At 40.0% G+C, this 9,583-nt stretch overlaps 1 long non-coding RNA gene across 1 annotated transcript; it reads left to right on the forward strand.

Moving 5' to 3' along the window:
• Positions 1–6,516: 6,516 nt before the first annotated feature.
• On the forward strand, positions 6,517–8,529 carry LOC124674036. Its single transcript, XR_006992915.1, has 4 exons — positions 6,517–6,810; positions 7,060–7,110; positions 8,165–8,235; positions 8,305–8,529. It is a non-coding gene; the product is annotated as an uncharacterized LOC124674036 (long non-coding RNA).
• The last annotated feature ends 1,054 nt before the right edge of the window (positions 8,530–9,583 follow it).

The raw sequence follows: 9,583 nt of genomic DNA on the forward strand, positions 1-9,583 counted from the left end.
AGCTCATGGGACAAAATAGCCTTAAAAACTATTGTGGTATTGAATATGTACTTATGCACTTTATCTCTTATTAAGTTGCTTGTTGTGCGATAACCATGCTCCTGGGGACGCCATCAACTCTTTGTTGAATATCATGTGAGTTGCTACGCATGTTCGTCTTGTCTGAAGTAAGGGCGGTTTTCACAATCAAATGGTTTGAGTATGCATACTGTTAGAGAAGAACATTGGGCCGCTAACTAAAGCCATGAATCATGGTGGAAGTTTCAGTTTGGACATAAAACCTCAATCTCTTATGAGAATATTAACTCGTTGAATGCTTAAGCATTAAAAGAGGAGTCCATTATCTGTTGTCTATGTTGTCCCGGTATGGGTGTCTAAGTTGAAGAATGATCAAAAGCGAGAAATCCAATGCGAACTTTCTCCTTAGACCCTTGTACGAGGCGGCATAGAGGTACCCCTTTGTGACACTTGGTTGAAACATATGTCATGCAATGATAATCCGTGTTAATCCAAGCTAATTAGGACAAGGTGCGGGCACTACTAGTATACTATGCATGAGGCTTGCAACTTGTAAGATATAATTTACATAACACATATGCTTTATTACTACCGTTGACAAAATTGTTTCATGTTTTCAAAATAAAAGCTCTAGCACAAATATAGCAATCGATGCTTTCCTCTTTGAAGGACCATTCTTTTACCTTTTATGTTGAGTCAGTTCACCTATTTCTCTCCATCTCAAGAAGCAAACACTTGTGTGAACTGTGCATTGATTCCTACATACTTGCATATTGCACTTGTTATATTACTTTGCATTGACAACTATCCATGAGATATACATGTTATAATTTGAAAGCAACCGCTGAAACTTAATCTTCCTTTGTGTTGCTTCAATACCTTTTACTTTGAATTATTGCTTTATGAGTTAACTCTTATGCAAGACTTATTGATGCTTGTCTTGAAAGTACTATTCATGAAAAGTCTTTGCTTTATGATTCATTTGTTTACTCATGTCATTACCATTGTTTTGATCGCTGCATTCATTACATATGCTTACAATAGTATGATCAAGGTTATGATGGCATGTCACTCCAGAAATTATCTTTGTTATCGTTTACCTGCTCGGGACGAGCGAGAACTAAGCTTGGGGATGCTGATACGTCTCCGACGTATCGATAATTTCTTATGTTCCATGCCACATTATTGATGATATCTACATGTTTTATGCATACTTTATGTCATTATTATGCGTTTTCCGGAACTAACCTATTGACGAGATGCCGAAGGGCCGATTCTTGTTTTCTGCTGTTTTTGGTTTCAGAAATCCTAGTAAGGAAATATTCTCGGAATCGGACGAAATCAACGCCCAGGGTCCTATTTTTCCACAAAGCTTCCAGAAGTCCGAAGGGGAAACGAAGTGGGGCCACGAGGTGGGGACACAATAGGACGGCGCGGCCCAAGCCCTGGCCGCGCCGGCCTAGTGTGTGGCCCCACCAGGACTCCACCGACCTTGCCCTTCCGCCTACTTAAAGTCTCCGTCGCGAAAACCCTACCACGTTCGACGAAACCAGAGAAAACCTTCCAGAGCCGCCGCCATCGCGAAGCCAAGATCTGGGGGACAGGAGTCTCTGTTCCGGCACGCCTCCAGGACGGGGAAGTGCCCCCGGAAGGCTTCTCCATCGGCACCACCGCCATCTTCATCAACGCTGCTGTCTCCCATGAGGAGGGAGTAGTTCTCCATCGAGGCTCGGGGCTATACCGGTAGCTATGTGGTTCATCTCTCTCCTATGTACTTCAATACAATAATCTCATGAGCTGCCTTACATGATTGAGATTCATATGATGATGCTTGTAATCTAGATGTCATTATGCTAGTCAAGTGGATTTTACTTATGTGATCTCCGGAGACTCCTTGTCCCACGTGTGTAAAGGTGACGAGTGTGTGCACCGTGTGGGTCTCTTAGGCTATATTTCACAGAATACTTATTCACCGAGTTATGATTTGAGTTGGATGTCTCTATGAAATTGTGGTGTGTTAGTACCTCCTGTGAATGCTCAAAGTGACAGCGTGGGGTGTTCATTAGTACTTGGGAATGCATCTTTAAGGTTTGCCTACATGATGAATTAGTGTTCGTTATCTTGCCAGAGAGTAATTCAGAGTAGCATAGTGAAGTGCTTATTTATATCTCTTTATGATTGCAATGTGTTTTGTATCACAATTTATCCGTGTGCTACTCTAGTGATGTTATTAAAGTAGTTTATTCCTCCCGCACGGTGTAATGGTGACGAGTGTGTGCATCGTGTAGTACTTGGCGTAGGCTATGATTGTGATCTCTTGTAGATTATGAAGTTAACTATTGCTATGATAGTATTGATGTGATCTATTCCTCCTTTCGTAGTGTGAAGGTGACGGTGTGCATGCTATGTTAGTACTTGGTTTGGTTATGTTGATCTGTTATGCACTCTAAGGTTATTTAAATATGAACATTGAATATTGTGGAGCTTGTTAACTCCGGCATTGAGGGTTCGTGTAATCCTACACAGTTAGTGGTGTTCATCATCCAACAAGAGGGTGTAGAGTCTAGCATCTATCTATTTATTTTGCTATGTGATCAATGTTGAGAGTGTCCACTAGTGAAAGTATGATCCCTAGGCCTTGTTCCTAAATATCGCTATCGCTGCTTGTTTACTTGTTTTATCGCATCTATACTTCCTGCAATATTACTACCATCAATCGCACGCCGACAAGCACTTTTACGGCGCCGTTACTACTGCTCATATTCATTCATACCACTTGTATTTCACTATCTCTTCGCCGAACTAGTGCACCTATTAGGTGTGTTGGGGACACAAGAGACTTCTTGCTTTGTGGTTGCGGGGTTGCATGAGAGGGATATCTTTGACCTCTTCCTCCCTGAGTTCGATAAACCTTGGGTGATCCACTTAAGGGAAACTTGCTGCTGTTCTACAAACCTCTGCTCTTGGAGGCCCAACACTGTCTACAAGAATAGAAGCATCCGTAGACATCAGCCTGTATTTACAAGAAAGTGAGTGGGAGTTCTGTAGCGTTCCTGATATTATATGTAGATGACATATTATTGATTGGGAATGATATAGAACTATTAAGCAGCGTTAAAGGTTATTTGAATAAGTGTTTTTCAATGAAAGACCTTGGTGAAGCAGCGTACATTTTAGGCATCAAGATTTATAGAGATAGATCAAGACGCCTAATAGGCCTTTCACAGAGTACATACCTGGACAAGATTCTAAAGAAGTTTAGAATGGATGAAAGAAAGAAAGGGTTCTTGCCAATGTTGCCAGGTAAGGTCTTGAGTAAGACTCAAGGTCCGGCTACGGCAGATGAAAGAGAGAGGATGAGCAAGATCCCCTATGCTTCGGCAGTAGGCTCTCTCATGTATGCCATGCTGTGTACCAGACCGGATATCGCACATGCTGTTAGTTTGACCAGCAGATATCAAAGTGATCCAGGAATTGAACACTGGACAGCGGTCAAGAATATCCTGAAGTACTTTAAAAGGACTAAGGATATGTTTCTTTGTTATGGCGGTGACCAAGAGCTCGTTGTAACCAGTTACACCGATGCAAGTTGGAACACCAATCCTGATGACTCTAAGTCTCAGTCTGGGTACGTGTTTATATTGAATGGTGCGGCGATAAGCTGGAGCAGTTCCAAGCGAGTGCACGGTGGCAAAATCTTCAACAGAATCTGAATATATAGCGGCTTCAGAGGCTTCATCGGAAGCGGTATGGATGAAGAGGTTCATTGTTGAGCTTGGTGTGGTTCCTAGCGCATTGGACCCGTTAGTCATCTAAAGTTATAATTGCTACACCCTCATCAAGCACTCAGGTAAATCAGATTTACCTGGCCGGTAGATTAGCCTCCAACGAATCGTAGCTGCTTGCTCCTTTTCACCGTGGGTATAAAATTAGCAGCCCAAACCCTAGCCGGTCCACCCAATCGCCTCGCGTGCTTCTCCCCCCAATCCCCGTGTCCTTCTCGTTCCGCGACTGGCGGCGCCGCTCCGCCTCTCTGGCCACCCACCCGTCTCCTTCTCTCATGCCCAAACGCCAATCTCAGCCCCCGCGACCGAGGTCGGTCTCTTCCCAATTTCTTTCTCTCCACGATCCTCAGCCCTAGGTTGCTGTTGTGCTTGTCCGTGTTGAGCTCTGCCTCCTCTATCTTGATGCCATGGCTGCCGAACGCCTCTTCCCCTCTCCCCTAAATCTCTAATCCAATCCCTTCCACCTCCACTCCGGTCCTTTCTCCTCTACCAGTCTTCTCTATGGATGGACCAGGGAGGGGAAAAGGTGAGCAGTGCGCCATGCATGAGGAGACGTTCCTCCATGTGGAGGAGCAAGTGGGGAAGTTGTATACGAGAATCTGCTTCCATCCCTGTCCTCTCTGCCTGCAGCTGGCGGCCAACGGTCGGGCTGTCTCTGCCCCACCACCGCGACGCCTCATCCTGTATGGAGAGAGAAGCACATCATGTACGGAGCCATTCACTAGATGTTGATTCAGCACAAGTTTGGCTCTAGCTAGGGCATGTGTTTTCCCATGTCCTTGGGTGCTATTTTCCCTACTGATTTGTCTTCTCCTCGCCCTATCTCTTTTGATCTTATCCCTCTCACCTTTGTTTGTTCAGCTCTTTATAATTTGTGCCTAGAAGGTGTTCGGCGAAAAGGCAATATGGTTGCACATAAGGATTAATCCATGTAATATATTCTACTCAATATTTTACTTTTTCTAGAATTTAGCTACATCCAACCATGACTTGCATATATATTGTATCACCCCTATCAATTATGTGACTAGCAGTGCCCCGCTAGCCAATGATAGTTATGTGCCAAAATAAACCTATTCAATGGACGAACTAGCAGATTCTATGTATATATGCCTACAAGGTGTTTGACAAAATTCCAAACCGGTTGTTCTCATATTGTGTTTCATATTCTTCGATTTTCTTGGTTGAAAGATAAAGAATTAAAACTGAGTTGTTTGGTTGACCATCTTAAGTACTGGTTAGCAAATATATGGACCTATATTATGCCTTCGATTTTAGTTGGAATAAAGTTATATCACTCAATTAAATTATTTCTTGTATATTGTCTGACACACTTTAACCTTACTCTAATGATTGAATGGTTTCCTTTTTCAGTCTCGAGCTTTCTAATGATCTATGCTACTAGACAGGAGGAAAACAAATATTTCAATTCATATTGGTTTCATTCTCCTACTTATTGCTTTTTATTTTGGATGTGTCATACAATCCACTATCTAAAATAATGCCAGCCAGCAAGCAATTGATATGTATTCAGTTGTGCCGAATTTTTCTTTCCAGTTTAGGGACTTTGGCTGTGCTAACTTTATCCATATTTGTACTTGCAGATTGCAAGCTACCTTTCGGTGGTGTATTTGCAACCTATCGACTATCCAGGTTTGTCGATCAAGCTGTTTACAATTTTAGTCTCTTATCTTTTCGCTCATTTTCATGATCGTTCTATAATGTTTAACTTTTTTATTCTTGCTTTGATATTGTTCAGTGCGGCATTTGCTGACCTTCTTTGAGCAGTTTCTGCATGTTGCATTTAAAACTGTGTGTCTTCTGTACATATCAGCCAGGGGGTTTGCCGTTTGCCCGTAGGGCAAGAAGGGCTCTAATCTGGCGTTTTTTTGGTTGGGTACCCTAATGCATCCTCAGTCGCACACAGATGTGAATTTGTCGGTTGGATCTCCAGGAGAGGTGAGGGAAGCAAAGGCTTTTGTTCCTCTATCTGCTAAATTTCTCCGTGTTACATGCATGTAGAACAACCAAGAGCTCTGCTCATTTTCTGTACGTTACATGTATGTTCTTCATTTTTATTTTCCCATACACAAGCTGGAAATTTGTAGGTGTCGATACAGTGCTCGAAAACATTAGATATGCTTGGTTGTGACTGACAAGTATGATTTCAGTCTTACTCTAATGAGGCTTAGTTTAGTCTTACTCTAACCTGAGCAGACCGAAATGTGACAGGCATAGTAGAAGCATGATTTCAGTCTTTTTCACATATTCTTGGTTGTGTGTGCTAGAATTGTTGCTGCTATGTGGGGGTTTTTTTAGGGAAAAAATATTTTCAATGCCCCACAATTTTATATAGTTCGTTCTGTCTCGGTAAGAAAATCTTGAAGATGCCTCATAAATTTAATGTATCACTAGAACTTGTTCTTTTTATGTCACTAAATATATATCCCTTCTTTCTCCGGATATTAGGAATTGTAGGTCTGGCTCTCTTACATTTTGTTTATGAATATGCAGATTTCCATTGAACTTTATTGGGGATCTCTACCTAATAAGCAAACAGGTTAGTAAAGTGATAAACATCCAACTGAATGATATCGTGTAGAATTGGTTAGAATTTAGAAGCGTTCTCCACTGATGATTAATTGTGGGAGCATGTACTCTCTTTGGATCTCTTTGAGAACAATGATAATTCTTATGCACCTCTTTTTGCTAACAACATGTACTCTCTTCGGATTTTTGATGGCTTATTTTTACTGCTATACCTATTAAGTACTGATGCAAACATGGTTGCCTAATGTCAAAAAATAGCGTTAAGTGGGAGCTAAAGCTTGCTTTTTCATAGTTACAGTTACGATCAGTGCATATTGTGCTATTGCAATATTTACCCCTTAATATATTTCAAGGTAAATACGAGCGTATGTTGTATTATCCGTAGCAGGTTATTTTCACAAAGGTATTGGGAGAGGGAGATGCCCAGGATTAAAGAAAATAAAAAAATCATAACAGGGTATGTATTTGCTGAGACGCTCTTCTTCTCACTAACTTGGGACTTTTACGATGCCACCATTGCTGTTGGGAATGGTTCTCTCTTCAGTATGACAATAAACTCATTTTTACTGAGAAAACAGTACGCTCATTCAGCAGCAAATAGCACAATGGGATGGTTTTTTTCCATGCTAATTAGAATGCCAATGTTTTGCTTCCCACCCGCTTATTTGTATATCAAATGACTAACCTTTCTTGTGTCTTGATATAGCTGCATGCATAGGTTCAGCCAGATGCTCATTGAATGGTTATCATACTCTTGGTGAGATTATAGCTACTTGGTCATGCATGTTTTTTCCTCTTCTGGCATTTTGGTCCCATTTCCATTTCCCTCCCTCTTACGATCAGTGCATATTGTGCTATTTCGTTCAGACTCTTTGATACAGCTTCAGGTAATATTCAGTCTTTTAATTTAGTAGCTTAAAAGATTGTTGAGTAGTAGTCTGGATGGTTTTATCTAGCAAGCCAGCAATTTAATATAAAATTGGAGATGTTAAGCTTGTACTTGCATGATAAATACAAAAGCATTTTCTACCAATACTTCACATGAAAAATACATGGGAGTAAATGGGCCAACAATGGGAAGCTTTGTCGCAAGAGTCCCTGCTGGCATGGTTCTCTCACCTAAAAAGCTACTTTTACTGTACATTTCTTTAGTTTATTGATCACATTGAAAATTTGTATAATTTCTTATGCTTCTGTACTTGGTATATTTAGGACTTCTAGAGGAAAAATGATTAATTGTTTACATCCTATTTTCTCTCTCTTTCAGTAATCATGTTGTTGTTTTATACATGTGCCGTAATGCTTATTTCTACCTCTAGCAGGCTCGTGTATTTCCTCCCGCTTGATTGAAAATAATTTGTAGTGTTGGAGTACGGAAACATCATAGAACTATGGGACAAGGACCCGGAGAATATCGGAGTCCTACCTATAACAAACCAGAGCAGACCACCACTCATGTACAACACTCCTATGCCATAGACATGGTTCTCTCCCATGCCAATGTCGAACTACCATAGATTTTGTTCACACGATATTGCAGTTTAGTGCATTGGTAGAATTTAGATTCCGGTCTCTTGCCTTATTTTGTGTTACTAATCCTTCGAGCTGTGATAACTGTTTCATTAAGTAATAAAAAAATTATTTATTACTAAGCTACATCGAGGTATCTTGTGCAACTTCTTGCAAACAACACATTCTATAGATAATAAGGATTTAATTCTGAAGAAAGTACATTATTTGAAACTTTATGTTGTGCTGATCAAACATATTTTTTAACAGAACCTCATTTTAATCCTTATATTTTTTAACAGAGACATGGAGCATAGCCGGATGATGAGACGACATGTGGGTTACCTGGGAAGCATAGAAACCAACAAAGATGGTTAGTTATATGACTACTCGATGTTTCTTCAGGGTTGTATTGGTAATTGATTTATGTTCTTGCATGAAGATTTCACTAAGCGGACCTCGTTCCATACTGGGAAAGGGAAGAGAAGTTCTTGTTCATGCTGATTCTGATGATCTAGGAAAGGGTAAGGATGGTTCCATCTAGGAAAAGTATCATTACGGAGATGAAGTGAAGCTTTTATGAAAAAAATTGTTGTTGTGATTTATCTAAATTGACATGTGACTATTGATTTATTCTTTCCTTGAATCTCATGCTCTTTTATTCTAATTATGTTTCCACTGTCTTATCTTTGGTCACTTTCCTTTTATTGTATATTCCAAACCATGGTGTTTGTATCAATATGATGAGTGTTCGAAAGAATGTTTTCAACTGTTCATAAATATTCACAAGACTATTGTATGTTGGTCAATCTGTTCTCTTATTTGTTAATATCTTCAATTCAAATTTAGTTCAGATTTGTCTACAGGGTGTGCTACTTCCGGGAAAAATGACTAACTCACTATCTGTCTCTGTAATAGTGTTCGGCGCTTCAAAATAATATTGCTACTGGACTTTTCATTTTTAGCGCAATAGTATTGTTATCTGAACTTCCGAATGCAATGCTCATCTTGCTGCAGGTCAGTGGTTTTTGCTTTAATTTATTTTATTTTCTCCAACGTTTCTGTACATTGATGATTCATTTGTTGCATGAACTAGGACGTTATGCACATGCCCTTAAAACCGATGGTACTGATCTGCTAATCTAATAAGTAAAACATATTGCTGAAATAAAAACATGATTTCATATCTCCACGAGAAATGCCCTGATGTGTATTGTGCTCTGCAAGTATTTTATTTGCATGGGGTTGCTGGATTTTCACTTGATACCATGAAAGTAAAATGTGTATTTATCTATATGGATCCATGTGTATTATCGAGTACAAAAACATGCTATGTGATTGTTCGGAAGATTTTTTTGTTTGTTCCAAGGAATGGTATACAAAAAAAAATAGTGCAGTAAGATTCAGGATGTCACCTCTTTTAATTTAAGGTTTTCTTTGTCAGCTAAGAATAGGCAATGAGTGATAGGCAGAGCTTGTGCATGGAGCCAACCAGAGAGAAATCAGGTTGTTCCGTTTGTACCCAACCGATGGAAGTATTCATATTTGAGCTTATTAAAATCATTTGATATTTATTGCATCAATGGCTGAAGGTTATACGTGTGTCTGATCTAGAAAATGGTCGACTAAACATGTATTCTACATAATTGTGCATACAGTGCACTTGCAACTTGCATACCTTTATTGTTCTATACAATGCAGACTGCAGTGGCACCACCAGT

Source organism: Lolium rigidum, chromosome 1 (assembly GCF_022539505.1).
Source record: "Lolium rigidum isolate FL_2022 chromosome 1, APGP_CSIRO_Lrig_0.1, whole genome shotgun sequence".
NCBI lineage: Eukaryota > Viridiplantae > Streptophyta > Magnoliopsida > Poales > Poaceae > Lolium > Lolium rigidum.